The sequence below is a fragment of the Etheostoma spectabile genome, chromosome 17 (assembly GCF_008692095.1).
Source record: "Etheostoma spectabile isolate EspeVRDwgs_2016 chromosome 17, UIUC_Espe_1.0, whole genome shotgun sequence".
In the NCBI taxonomy this organism is placed as follows: domain Eukaryota; kingdom Metazoa; phylum Chordata; class Actinopteri; order Perciformes; family Percidae; genus Etheostoma; species Etheostoma spectabile.
The window spans coordinates 19,551,567-19,567,482 of record NC_045749.1 but is presented as its reverse complement, the minus strand read 5'-3'; the positions used below and the strand labels follow the sequence as shown (position 1 = coordinate 19,567,482).

General features: G+C 41.2%; 1 protein-coding gene across 1 annotated transcript in view; it reads right to left on the bottom strand.

Annotated features, from left to right (window-relative positions):
- dntt (deoxynucleotidyltransferase, terminal) overlaps positions 1 to 15,916 on the bottom strand; it is a 106,196-nt gene that overhangs the window by 23,461 nt on the left and 66,819 nt on the right.

Sequence of the window (15,916 nt, the reverse complement as noted above, 5' to 3'; positions counted from 1 at the left end):
GAATCGACTAGTTCAAACCATTAAAATAGCATAACTTTATTGGATTCAGTTCCTGAGAGCTTTGGATACTTGTACTTGTAATTAAAGTGACATGAGCATCACTGGGAGAGCCTTTAGCATGAGCGGTTTGTAGCCATGCTAGCAGCAAAGCTCCAGGGATGTCTCTGTCTATCGTTCAGAATGAAGTATCTGAACAGATATTACAAGGCCATGAAATTAAGTGCAGACGTTCATGTCATCCCCAGAGGATAAACCCTAATGACTTTGGTGATCCCCTGGTTTTTCCCCTAGCAACACAAGAAGGTCAAAGTCATCTTTTCACTGGTGAAATATCTCAACATCTACTGGATGCATTGCCATAAAATGTTGTACAGACATTCACGGTCCCTATAAACTGTAATAAATGGTCACTTTTAATGTGTTGACAGTGTCAAATTTTCAACATTTATTGCAGAATTAATGACATCAGCTGTGATAAGTGTGCTATTGCTAATTAGCGAATATTAGCATGCTAACATGCTAAACTAAAATTGCAAACATGTTGCTGAGGTAAAGTCTCAGGGCGATGATCATGGCTGTAGACTGTTTAACTGTCTATTTAACTAGTTATAATGCACATCTAATAAATGTTAATTAGGGTTGTCTTGTCATCAGCTGACAATTTTACAGTACTGAAATGCTTCATAAAAGCCACAATAATTCATTTTACTTAATTTAAGGAGTGTATGTGATGGCAAGAGTCTGCGTTTCCCGGAGTAAATTACATTTTTTCCTTTCCAAGCTTATGTTATGTTATATCTGTGTCTTTAATGTTTCCCAAAGGAACTGTCAAGCAAATCAAGAAAAACCAGGTACGCCCCACCTTCACCTTGTTCAGTCAATGGCTACTCATTCAGTTTCTAGTTTCAAATGTCAACCCATTGTCACCCCAAACTCGCAAAGTACAGACACTTGGGCAGTGGCTGTCAGCGTCATATACAACGCACAAAGCACTCTTCAGGAGTGTGTTGAACACACCAGGTAGAGCAGCAGCGTCTCGGCACTACAGGATAACGTAGTAATAAGAGCGACCATGATAGCAGTACAAAAGCCCAAAATGCCGTGTAGGGAGGCCAATTGGGACTTTCACCTTGGAGATCGGGGTTCATGTCCCCCATGTCACGTTTCCTAAACCCAACTGCCCAGCGTCAATAACAATGCCAAAGACACCTCACCAAGCGTCCTATCTTATGCAATGGCAGTGAGACTGTGTTGGAAATGTACGAGTAGAACCAAGCTCTGATGCAGTCCTAGACATAGGGTAAGTTCCCAGGGTGGTTTTGCCTTGGCAGATTAAATTAAATTGATTTCAGATAAATAGGGGTTAGGGTCGATAATGAACAGCCAAAGCGGTTGATTAGTCTTAGCCAGAGACAAATGGCCGATTTGTTGCTGAATGTCATGTTTCATTTTAATATGAGCAACTAAGTAGCAGCAGCAGCAAAACAAACACTCCAGGAGAGCAAGGCGGAGCCCCGGCACCCTAAGTGGAATCTTACAGTGGCTAGATGACGACCAACAGTGGAGGGTCATTATGTAATAGGTTTTAGTTTGGTAAAGGGCTCACTGCAATGTACCATAAGGTGCTCCGACAGCGTTAATGTCGTACTGACCAGGAACAGGAAATCTTTCCTGCCACATTCTATAAAACTGTGAATTGACAACAATTCACAGCTGTGTGTATGATCTCTCATTACCTCACCCATTCCAATATGCACTATCATGCTATTGCACTCTGGTTACTTCGCATTTTATATTATACACACGTTGTTTGGATATATACATTGTGTGTATGTGTATATATATATATATATATATATATATATATATATATATATATATATATGTACACAGTGTACACACACACATATATATATATGTATATATATACACTATGTTTGTATATACTGTACATGTACATTTTTTTCATTCCTGTAAGTATTTTTTTCAATAGGTGCGCTGGTATTTTTATCTTTTTTTATCTTATTTTTTCAATTTAAAAAAAAAAATTGTATATTATTTCTGGTACATTTCTATCTATCTATCTATCTATCTATCTATCTATCTATCTATCTATCTATCTATCTATCTATCTATCTATCATTCTATCTATCTATCGATTGGAAACGAGCAGACAAACAGAGACAAGCAAACAGCAAAAATTCCACCACTATGTACTACTTCTCCATTCAAGTGACACAAACAAGCTTTATCCTGTCAGATCAATATTTGGGGTTTTATCTTGTATAATTTGACAAGTGTTTGACAATCTTTATGAAGAGATAAACCGTTCATGGGGAGTTCTGAAGCTGTGCATCCTCAAAAAAAAAGGCCTGGTTGGCCTTTAAAGGTGACTTAAATGCCACAACACATTCCATCCACAATGTTTTGTGCATATACACCTTAAGTATACTTTTACTTTATAGATGTTAAAGAGCTTGAGATTAAAGCTGCACCTCCCACATGCATTTGTTTTTAAATAACTTTCATAATTATAATTATACTTAAAATACTTGCACAAAGTTCTCGATCATGTAGCGAAATAAGGGTTAAAAGCAAAAGAGAGCGTGATTCAATACTGAGAGCAACATCGACCACAACAACAAACCACACGTAGGCTAACAACAAACTCTAGGAAGCCTTGAGGAAGGAAGGAATGAACAAAAAAAAAAAAAAAAAACATGAAATCTATTTCTGTTCCTGAAAATAGAACAGCCAGTCCAGCAATTACCAGTGTAATGTTCCGGGAATAGTCCACTTCCGAAAAAAACAACAATGAACAGTGACGAGGATTCCACTTGCGATCCACTTAGTGTGCTCGCACTTCCTTACCTGCCCTCAGCCCTCGGCAGTTAGATCTGCATATAACGAAGACAGAGAGCAGAAGGGGGTTGCGTGTCTTTTTTTAGCCATTTTGATTGCTGAAAATGTGCGCAAAGAACAAGTATCATTTGTTTTTTGTCTTGCTTGTTATGCAGCATTGGATTTAAACTGCCAGCTAAAGGTTCATAATGGATAGAAATGGTAATAAAGTAGCATGAAATTGCTGCATGCTTTGAAAATAGTATAGAATTTTACTTGTTATTTTATAATTGCCTGCGGATGGTTATTGTGTGTGTGTGTGTGTGTGTGTGTGTGTGTGTGTGTGTGTGTGTGTGTGTGTATGCGTGTTGCTATCCTTTCCCTGGACTTGCTTTCTCCATTTTTCTATACTACAGAGCCTTTCTTTGTATTAACACCAATAAAAAGATGATTTCCCTATTATTGGATTTAGAGGGGCAACAATGAATTGATAAGTTGATAATCTATTAATAACTTTGAGTCAAAGTTCTCTGATTCCAGCTTCTTCAATGTAAATATGGTCTAGTTTCTTCACTCCTCTGTGACTGTAAACTGAATATGAGTTGAGTTGTGGATGAAACAAGATATTTGAGGTTGTCATATTGTTTTTTGGGAAACACTGATTCACATTTTTATCACCCTTTTCTGAAAAATGTATAGATATAATAATCAACAGATGAACAGACAATGAAAATAACCGTCCCTACTAGATAAATAGATTGGCTTAGGTTGAAAGCTAATAGCAACACACTGATCACCGAATGCACTGAAGGAACTTCCAACCTTGAATAAAGAAAAAGAAAAACATCACAATGTATCTTTCATCTTCCAGCAGCAGGTCTATCCATCTACCCGCGTTAATTAGAATTCACAAGAACAGACGTGCCACCAAGGTCGAGAAGAGACCGTTTGAAAATGGGAATGGTAAGTGAACAACCTTCCCCCACACATCGCTCCATTAAAAAAAAGAAGAAAAAAAAAGAAACAAGGCTAATTTCCCAGCTCTCCCGGGCTGTCAGCAGGATTTTTGGAGGACGGGGGCCGCACCGTCCTCGGCTCACTTGTCTGTCACAACGTACGCTCAGATGTGTGTGTGTGTGTGGTGTGTGTGTGTGTGTGTGTGTGTGTGTGTGTGTGTGTGTGTGTCTTACAGCATGTGACGCCCTGAGGGTCCCTGTGCCGCCATCCGCTAAATTAAACCTCTCCTCCCTTCCCTGGGATTTTCAGACAGTGGTGGAATGTAACTAAGTACTTTTGCTCCAGTACTGTACTTGCGTAAAAAATGTATTCATAATAATAATAATAATGTGTACTTTATTAGTCCCGCAAGGGGACATTACAATTTACACTTGGTTGTTATTACACACATTACACACAGGCCTGAATTACACACACATGGTCAGTACTTATACATGCACTTATACATGCACTACCTATACATTTGAAGTACTTCTACTTCAGATGAGTCTTTTCTTTTCACACCCCTTTCTACTTCTACTCCACTACATCTCAGAGAGAAATCTCCCACTACATGAATCTGACAGCTTTAGTTACTCTACAAATTAATATTTTTGCACACAAAACATGTACTTTAGACTATACAATGTTTTATTATAAATCATACCCAACAATATATTGGCCTACAAGTCCAGCTAAAATGATTAAACCATTAATCACACAACTGTCTGGATCGTTTCCAGTTTCTAAATCGTGAGGTTTTTTTCTGCATTGACTACATTTACTCTTAATATGTTACGTACATTTTCCAGATGTCACTTTTATACTTGTACTCAGGTAACAAGAGTATTTTTAGAGTGTGGTATGAGTACTTTTACTTAAGTTAAGGATCCTGAAACTTTTTTCCACTCCCATCCTCGCCCCAAACACTTGTCTTTACACATACAGGGTAAGTGGGCAAGTGTCCAGGGGCACCAACCATTCACAACCAGTGGGGGGGTGGGGGTGGGGGGGGACCACATGACACAAACTCTGACACAAGATTTTTCGTTAATTGTTATATTATTTACTTGAAATTGTTGAAAGACATACAGTACATTACACTATTTTCACAATACTACTACTACTACTAATAACAACTTATGAAAAAAAGAAAAAATTAAGATGATGATTACATAACCACTATCACTCCCTCCCCCCTCCCCGTCAGAGTTGAGTTGTATCATTCTTTCCAGAAAATGAATCCAAGATTTAGGTTTTTTGAATATATATCCATTTAGAATTGAGACATTTGAATACATATCCACTGCTTATACTGTATGCCCACATGTATGTAGTTGGATAAGTTAATAAATTACATTTCAGAAATCCCCTTGCTTATGTCTGATATTTTTGGCAAGGGGACAGCAAGTGTTGGTTTCCCATTGCATAATGAAAATGCTTTTTTTTGTGTCGGCTTGTCTGCTGGGCTGATGTACTGATGTGTGTTGATTTTGACATTTTGAATAGAGTGCTTTGCTTTTTCACTTCAACATTTAGAATTGAGACATTTGAATATAGTGCTCACTGCTCACTGCTAGACCTCTCAGGTCGTCTGGGACAGGTCTGCTTTCTGTCCCCAGAGTCCGAACCAAACAGAGGGAAGCAACGTTCAGTTTCTCCTCATATCTGCAACAAACTCCCAGAAACCTGCAGATCCGCTGCTACTCTCAGTTCTTTTAAATCAAGGCTGAAGACCTTTCTTTTCGATGTTGCCTTCCTTTAAATGATGATGTTCATTTCTTTAATGTTTAATTTCTTATGCTGCACTGTAACTTGTATTCTTGTGTTTTATCTGTCTTAATGTTTTTATTTTTAACTCATTTTGTGTAAAGCACTTTGAATTGCCCTGTTGCCTAAATGTGCCATACAAATAAAGCTGCCTTGCCTTGCCTTGCCTCATATTCCTAGATGTATATTTTGGACAAGTTAGTAAATTACATTTGAAAATCCCCTTGATTATGCCTGATATTTTTGACAGGAGGACAGCACAGGTAACGGGGGGGGGGGGGGGGCATGGGGCCCAGGGGCACCACACTGTCTTAATAAGGGCCTGCCTTGAGCAGCAGGCGGCAGGGCCACTCCCCAAAGCCCAGTGCAATTGCCCTGTTATTGTCCACTCATCCACTGCTCAGAGGGTGGGGGATGGGGGGGGGGTCGAGAGAGCGCTCCGAGCACTCTACATTCAAGATGTCGTAATTTGACGGTGAGCTTTGTATTAAATGCTGCCGTTACCCCGCTGGACAGAGAGACGGAGGTAGTAAGTGGTGGAGCACCATCTTCACTTTTTAAATTTAACATGTTATGCTTGTTGGGGAAAATTGGGACAGCGAGATGCAGAATTATGTCATTTTCAAATGTTCAAAAGATGATCCTGTGACCATCATGCTGAATTTATGCTAAAAAACATCTAGTTACGTGTGGGTGTGTGTGTGTGTGTGTGTGTGTGTGTGTGTGTGTGTGTGTGTGTGATGACATTTTGTTGTTGTTGTAAAATAAGAATCTCCCTTGGATGTGTTTCTTTCAGCCTAGACATCATATATGTTTAGCTATGATCAACAAAAATGTAGTTTTTTAAATTTAAATGTGTTGTTACACTACACACTTTTGATGGAAGCAATCTTGAGGTTGTAAGATGAGAACAATATTAAATATGATGAATTAAAGTCATTTTTGGTCTGGGCCTGCATTTATCAAACTGTTAAAAGTGAAGGAAATGAAACATAATGATCCTTCCCTTTTACTCAGAAACGTAAGAATAATCTATTATGACTTGAAAATGCTCTTAAATTTAAGAGAGCATCAGAGGAATCTTATATCAGTAGATCCCGGGTGACTGCAGTGCATTGTGAAACATGTTTCAGAGTGAAAATATAATAGCTAAGGATGAAGCATATACAGTGGCTTGCATAAGTTTACACACCCATGACAAAGTTGATTGAAAAGAGGACTAAAAAACCTATTTTGGAAATTTCTTTCTATTTAATGCGTTACTCAAAAAAATTTGGAAAATCCAACCTTTCAAGGACACCAATTTTTGTTGTGATTGAATAATGTATTGTAAATAAATAAATGTTCTTCCTTAAAATACAGGGTGCATAAGTATACGCACCCTATGTTAAATTCCCATAGAGAGAGGCACATTTTTATTATTAAAGGCCAGTTGTTTCATGGATCAGGATACTATGCATCCTGATAAAGTTCCCTTGGCCTTTGGAATTAAAATAGCCCCCCCCCCCCATTGTCATATTCCCTTCACCATACCTAGAGATAGGCATGGGGAACTTTACATAAGATCATCTCTCAATGCAAATACCCCAGCTATTAGTATAACTGAAATAACACCATGTGTGTAAAAACATCCCCTGTGCATTTATTATACAAATGTTAAGTGCAATAAAAGAAGGAAAATAAAGAAAAACGTAAAAAGTCAAAAAGTGTACAGTAGATTCTATCATTTCTATGAAAGTTGTCAACAACTTTGTTGTTGTTTGTAAGTGATATCCCAGAGGCAAAAGGCTGTATTTGGGATACCAGTTGGTGTGGAGCCAGAGTGTCAGGTAAAGAGAATATAAATGGTTCCCTCATATCAAGTAACTGTGCTTCAGGACCAAAGCCAGGACATCTATGCTCGCTGCCTTTTGACCAGAACCTCATTAATCACATTCCTACAGATGACATAGAGTAATTACCCTCTGAGAAAGACACATACTGAAACACACACTCCCACTCGCAGTGTATGACACACTTTATGCACACGGCATGTAAAAGTATGCATAAACAGGCAGAACAAACGACAAACGGAGTTGCATTTACACACACACATTTTTAACAGGTGCACTTTAAGGTTTGCAGCCCTGTGAACACCTGCGCCGCATCGCAGTGTATTCACACACACATGCACACACATACACACTGAGTAAATTTCAAGGGTAGATCCTGCCGCACATAGATGGTTGTGGGTTGTTTTTTTTCGAGGTGTTGGGCAGGTCATGGATCCCTCCTGCCCAGGGAGGGAGTCAGTCTGTCTAGGCATGATGAAATCCTCCACCTGTCCTCATTCATCAAGCCCACTACACATATTAATTATCACAAACCTTCAGACTTACAGCAGAGGACACACACACACAGACAGAGAGACCCTCCTCCCCCCCTCCCTCTCCCCTAGCCGACACCACTCCCTCAGACCTACAGTTAAAATGTAACTGTGTTGGCCTGGACTGATGCTGGTTGTAAGTGCCGGTGGCACTACAAGTCAGCAGAGTATTTCCAGAGGACGCCTATGTCAGTTATTGCTAGCAGGGTGTCCCAACTCAGACCTGAACGTGGAGGTGCAGTCATTTCAATCACACCGGGGTGTAAAAGATCTCCTGGTTCACAGCAAGGTTAAAATAAAACCCAAATAAGCAGGTAAAGGTGTTGTAAAGACCACCTAAACAAAGACCAAGTCAGCACCAAGACCAGAGTGTATCGACATTTTGAGGGGGTGAGACTGACCAAGACCAAGGCAGGGCGAGGCCAAGTCAAGACCAGAGTGTATCAGGACCGAGACAAGACCAAGACTTTGAGGGGTTGAGACCAAGACCAAGGCAAGGCAAGACTGGGTCAAGACCAAGACCAAATTGCATTGAGACCGAGACAAGACCAAGAACTTAAGGGGTTTAAACCAAGACCAAGGTAAGGCAAGACTGAGTCAAGACCAATAATTTGATGGGTTGAGACCAAGACCAAGGCAGGGGGAGACCAGGTCAAGACCAAGACCAGAGTATATTGAGATCGAGACAGGACCATGACTTTGGGGGGTTGAGACCAAGACCAAGGCAGGGCGAGACCGGGTCAAGACCAAAGTGCATTGAGACCGAGACAAGACCATGACTTTAAGTGATTGAAACCAAGACCAAGGTAGGGCAAGACCAAGTCAAGACCAAGACTTTGAGGGATTGAGACCAAGACCAAGGCAGGGCGAGACCAAGACAAGACCAAGACTTTGATAGGTTGAGACCAAGGCAGCGCTAGACCAGGTCAAGACCAGAGTATATGGAGACCGAGTCAAGACAAAGACTTTAATGGGTGAAGACCTAGAGCAAGGCAGGGCGAGAGCGGGTCAAGACCAAGACCAAATTGCATCGAGGCCAAGACAAGACCAAGACCAAGGGAGGGCGAGACCGAGTCAAGACCAAGACTTTGAGGGGTTGAGACAAAGACCAAGGCAGGGCGAGCCCAGGTCAAGACCAAGACCAGAGTGTATCAAGACCGAGAAAAGCCCAAGACTTTGAGGGGTTGAGACCAAGACAAAGACTAGACCAGTGCCAGTGCCAGTGCCAGACCGCCAGAGCTTTTACTCCTGTTTCCTGCATCCACTTTCTTGGGAGTGTGTGTTAAAGGGTCTGGGAGAAGTTATTAACAGCAACAAATTTCAAATTAGAAAAGTTATTGGATAAACTTGGAGCAGGACGTTTTACATCTGATTACACTGGCAGGTAACAAATATTTTTAGTGAACTGAAACTAATTAAAAACTACATTGTTCAGGGAAAATAAACTATATTGCTAGGTTAAAAATAAAAAAGTTTCAGTTTGTGATGTAGATCCTTATTTCTTTCCTTATTTCCCTTGATCGTGTCAGTTTAGAGCAAGGCTCTTCAACAGGGAGTCCGGGACCCTTAGGGGGTCCTCAGAGTTTCTACAGAGGGGCCACCAAGTTCATGTATAATAATATGTCTGAAAATACAGAAACATCAATGTATCATGTTAATAGCAAAGATAAATTGGCCTATTTGGGATATATACTGTATGTTTAACATGATGTATTAAATTTGAATATGTCAAAAAAATAGGTTTTAGATAGACGTTTTTTCGTTTTATACAATAAGAAGTAGGCTCTGTCTGACTTACAACTAAGGGGTCCATGGCTTAAAAAACATCGAAGACCCCTGGTTCAGAGGATTTTGCAAGAAATGAAAGTAGAGAAGAAATTGGTGGAGGAAGTGTGGCCTCAGCACATGTTCCAGTCTGTTCATTTTGTTATGCGAGGCTTTATGAGCACGAGGAACCCCAGCTGTCGGCACCCATCTCCTGATACCCATAAAGCCTTGTGTTGTGGGGTCATTCCCTGTAATTGGTTTGGATAATGTTCCCACTATGGACCAGAACTTGCACTTTCAGCCCTTTCACTACTGTTCCTCTGGTGTCACCTGTGTTCAAATTGTATAATTTCTACCTGTGCAAGCAATCTCAATGACTGAAAGCAAATGCTTCAAACAGGAAAACATCTTTGGTGTGCATGAACCCTTAGTCGTTGCGTCTCTGTGTCGACGGTTGTCCAGAAACTCTCCCACGGCGACTGGACGATTCCCCCTGAGCCTGTTCTTAATTGGGAGGAGATCATTAGCTAGAATTTAGCCCTCTAATCTTTTTTTAAGCATTTTATAATAAGACAGAGACCAGCTTGTATCCGCTGAGAGCCTCTCTGAAAGCCCACAAGATTAAAGTCCTCTAAATGACCGCCTTTGGTCCTGAGCTGAGATGTCTCCCCCTTTAATCAGACACCAACGCTCATCGCACCCATGTTTTTCTGACACCAGTCACACGGCCAGCGCCAAATCTCTCCGAAAAACCGCAGGCCAATTAGGAGGGACAGGAAAAAGATAAAAGCGCCATTACCGCGCCGTCCTCAGCAATGCGTCGAGGCAATTAACGTCAGCGAGCGCGGGCAAAAAGAGGGGGGCGGGGTGGGGGGGGTGGGCGTTCCTCATGTCCCGGCCACGGAGAAGCGGGAGCGAACAGAGCTCTGTGAGCCGGCGGTGACAGGACAGACACCGGGACAGTTAATTGATCTTCATTATGTTAATTATGACTGCGATGTGGTGCGGAGAATGAAAAACGGGTCCCACTGTTGTGCGACTGTGTCTGAACGTACCCCGCTGAGCGTTCTGCTGACCTTCAAACTGTCGCCTGGCAAGTGATGGCGCCGCTTAATCGAGTGAGTGTGCGTGCATAAACAGTTTGCACTTTTAAAATTACCAACAGGCTGAAAGTTTGTGCTGTAAGTTTGTAAGTCAGTGTGTGGTCACATTTCCTCACCCTTGTCACTTTATAGAATCTACTTTTCTTCAAAGTGTTTGGCATACCCAGTGAAGAAGAAGCCTTGAAATAATTTATTTAAAGGTCCCATGGCATGAATATTTCCCTTTATGAGGTTTTTTTATATTAAAATGAGTTCCCCCAGCCTACCTTTGGTCCCCCAGTGGCTAGAAATGGTGATAGGTGTAAACCAAGCCCTGGGTATCCTGCTCTGCCTTTGGGAAAATGAAAGCTCAGATGGGCTGATCTGGAATCTTGCTCCTTACGAGGTCATAAGGGGAAAGGTTACCTCCCCTTTCTCTGCTTTGCCCATCCAGAGAATTTGGCCCACCCATTAGAAAGAGACATCATGGCTTTCAAACAAGCAAAGTGCCAGTTGGTCAAGGCCACACCCCCTGCCCCCCCTGAATTTGAAACTGGAAACGATCCAAACAGAGTTTAGTCAGCTAATAATTTCATCTAGACTCGTAGGCCGCTAATACAGCATGGAAACACAACATCACTGGAAGAAATATTCATCTTATTCACCGTTGTGTTGAATTTTAGAAAGTATGACACCTTCTGTTTTTTTTATTGTGCTCCAGATTAGTAGGTGTACTGTATCGCTACAATTGGTTTACTGTTTCTACCCATGTGTACCTCTGAAATACCTTTTATACACATATGCATGTGATGTACTAAGTTGTCAAACTCTGCAGGACTTTATGATTTTTCACCATAATAAAGGAATTATGTGGGGAAAACAAGGACATGGTACTGTAACATACAGCAAAATAAAGTTGGGTAGTTTTATTTATAATTATACTTATTTATTACTGTTACTAGTTTATTACATAACTTGTAGCTAAAGTTGTCCGATTAATGTAGTAGAGTAAAAAGTGCAATATTTCTTTCTACCATGTAATGGAGTAGAAGTAGACAGTGACATGAAAAGTAAAGTACAAGAACTTCAAATTTGTACTTAGTTGCATTCCACCACTAAACCGACATTCTTACCATCAATCTCCCAAGAAATGGGCAAGATTTCAGTAAGAATGAGGGTGTGTTGGTGTGTGATTTCCCTCTGTCCACTCCAGTGCACGGATGGCTGCACTGTCAGCAAGCCTGGCTCTGCCCTTGCATTTGAATAAACACCATCTGAGTTGGCTGCTTGCGTATAATATCTGTCAGGAAGATGCCACCCGGTGATCCCTGCGACTCTGACCTCTGTCCCCCGGGGAGCGCCTGACGGGACACTGCGGTGACAGGATGTCTCCCCTGTCGATCCGCCGCGCCGATGCGCCTTACACCGCTCTCCGGCTCAGCTCGCAACTCAAATGGCTCGCCGCTCTGCCCTATGCATTGGAAATGAGCTGAGGCTGCCTTACAGGAAGCAATGAATAGTCGCGAGGATAGGATAAACACAAGCTTCGGAGATGCCTGTCACAAAGATTGATGGTTCCCTGGAATTTCTGTTGTCGTCTTGTCACTACTATAAACTTATCCCTGCTGAATAATTGAGTCCTTCAGCTGGAGAGTCGTGTCAATCTTTTGTTAAGTTTACTCTGACACACGCTTGTGCTTTCAGGAGTGTATCTCACTGTCTGATAGCTGTAAATCAGAGAGCGAAAGAGTGGATGAGAGAAAGCTGAGGTTGTGCAATTTCAGTTGATGTACAACATGTAAACGACTTGGATTTAACACAAAAACTTCAAGTGGCTTCATTCATCAACACATTTCAAGAAAACCTTTTTGTTGCTTGGTTTCAGCTAAATCTTTATCATGTTACACAACATTCAAACTGCCTGACTTGTCCTCTGCGAGGAAAATGTGAAAATCGCTGCCATCTTTCATCTCGCAGCTCATCACACCTGTTGCCAAAAGCAATTTGAATATGGGCAAAACCACTTCTCTATATAGGTCTGTTAAAAACAACAGTACAAAAAAAGACACTAGATATTTGCAGGTGCGAGGTTACAACTTCAAAATGCTTTCATAGTTTGGCCAAACAGTCCAAAAGATATTTAAATTGATAGTGATCTAAAACCGAGCAACAACCTCCGGGTCGGAGAGATGAAGCCAATGTGTGAATTTCAAAAACTGCAGGGCCACTTGATGCTGGCTCCAAAAGGGAGTCAATCCCCATAGACCTCCATGTTAAAAGGCCCAACTTTGCACAGGGGTAACCTGTAACCAACTTAGCTGTTTCCATTTGTTTCTATCCTTTTTTTCTGCACCTTTTTCATATTTATTACTGCTTTTACACTGACCTTGCAATTGTTTTTTTTGTTTTTACCTTGAAAGCGCTCGATCTACCGGTCAGTTTGGGTTCCCAACCTCATCTATGGTCATGAAGGTCGGGTCATGACCGAAAGAACCAGATCCAGGGTACAAGCGGCCGAAATGGGTTTACTCAGGAGGGGGGCCGGCCTCTCCCTTAGAGATAGGGTAAGAAGCTCAGTCATCCGAGAGGAGCTCGGAGTAGAGCCGGGTATCTGGTAAGGATGCCTCCTGGGCGCCTCCCTAGGGAGGTGTTCCAGGCACGTTCAGCTGGGAGGAGGCCTTGGGGAAGACCCAGGACTAGATGGAGAGATTATATCTCCAACCTGGCCTGGGATCCCCCAGTCGGAGCTGGTTGATGTGGCTCAGGAAAGGGAAGTTTGGGGTCCCCTGCTGGAGCTGTTGGCCCCGCGACCCGATACCGGATAAGCGGATGAAGATGGATGGATGGATATTCTGGCTTAAAATTTTGCATAATTAACAAGGAAATGGCTGCTTTAAATGACAGACCCTCCCTTACAGCACTGTGGAGGAAGGTCTGGCAATGCGAGACTAAGATACACCTGTCGGTGTTAGCCATGCTGCTGTAAAGACAAGCTGTTGGGCTAATAATTGTTATATCTAGTGATATGAAAGAGTGAAGAATATAATAAAGATAACTGCCATTCTGTCACCCCTCCAAGCTCATCACACCTACCGTCAAGACTGATAGTTACATGTGAAAAACAACTTCTCTGCACGGCTGAAAATATCTCACCTGACACAAAGCCATAGGTTACAAATTATGACAGCCCATCTTGAATAACATAGTAGTATTATCACCACTAAAGGATACTTTTAAGTCTTGGATGAAAACCTAGCAGCTGTGTTATCCCTCCTGAAGCCAATTAACAACATCAATAAAGACAAGGTGTTAATTAGCTCTCGCAGTGCAGGCAAGCAGAGTTATTTGGTTATTAAATTGTACGTGTTATTCTGTAAAAAGACTTTCTCTACTTTGTAGCACCGTGTAAGGTAAGATGTGGTTTATTTAATTTGTAAATGTGTAAATGAACCTTGGACTCCCCAATGCAATTACCTTACCTTACGTTAACAAGCTTGTGCTTTCATATATTGAAACATTAAGATGGATTTTGTTCAATCAACTTGCTCTGATGTAGTCATGTATATAAATTTACACACATAAGTGTGTGTGTGTGTGTGTGTGTGTGTGTGTACGCGATGGAGCATTGCATCCGCCAAACCCTGCCCACCTCCCACCTCCCACCGGGCTATAATTAAAAATGTTCTTGCTCCAGTATCAACTTTCTGCTCGCTCAGAGTGGAAACACATATATTGCATCGAATAATTTGAGATAATTTGTCTAAGTTTTATGATGCTGCGATATTGCAAACGCTGGCCCTAATCTTTTCAAAAACCTTTGAGGACCAATGGTTTGGCAGTAATTCACTATCCAGATTCATGAGCGCACTCAGACCCACTCAGTCTTTCTCTTTCTCTCTCCATTTCAACAGGAATTTAAGAGGAGTTTGTGGTTGTAAAGTGTTACTGGCAGTAACTTACAGGCCAAAGCATTTAGCTTGTGTCCTCCCTCAGAGTAGCCTGGTTCATAAAGACATTTGTCCCATTACATACATTGTGTAACCCCACCCACCATCTGTTTCTGTGCCGCTTGTCAGTCAAACATACAGTACGTCCGACCCAGATTGTTAAAAATTGAATCCAAAAGTGACGACCAAGCGCATCTAAATATGACACTGAAGGAGACTTTTTTTTCCTCAATAACAAACACCAAAGGCACCTGACCAAACGTTGCCATGGGAGTGAGACTGTGTTGACAGCAAAATGCAGAAATCGCTTGGGGCTTGGATGAGATTAACGCAGCTGTCAGAAACAGCAGCTTGAAGCTACACATCTCAACAAATAGCAATGTAGTGTATATGATGGTTGCCTATATTTAAAAAAAATAAGGTTACAACAAAAAAGGAGCTCCCATCCCCACAAACTGAAATGTCTCTAGTTTGCCTTAATTGTAGTGAATACAGATAGGAAAACATAGCACAGATAAGTTGAAAAGAGAAGAAGAATTAACAATAACTCACTAAAAGAATCTTGTCATCCCCTTTGAATGCATTTGACAATCTCACACAGATCCTCAGGCTTGTTGATGGCAGTGGTAGCCATAGTAACTTCCAGTTTAGTTTAAACCCATTTTAAGGGATACTCAACTCACAACACAATATCATATTCCAAATCATATACTCGGCCAAGTCATTTGTATGAATATGTGGCTTCCACTTGCAGCTTGTATGGTGAGCTGTTTATATTTTTTTTGCTTTTTTGGCATCTTTTGCTGAAAATATCAGTTTGAAACATTGAGCAATGGATGAAAGACAGGGAAGTGGGCCATGCTACAGAAATATTAGTAGTTTTTTATCTACCTTATGTCTGCAATAAAACTGAAAATACAGGTACACTGCAACCAAAAAATGACTTTGTAGCTGGCAGTGGATAGGTATTTGACTTTAAACTGCTACATTTAGCTGCTCTATATAGTCAAACATGGGTTTAATGAATCATTACGTTACCAATTATATCCTAAGTTGGGGTTGTTTTAACCCCACAATTTGAAATCTTATCAATATGAACTGCCTGTTTGCATATTATTATGTGATTGACTAAGGAATCAGTTCCAGTT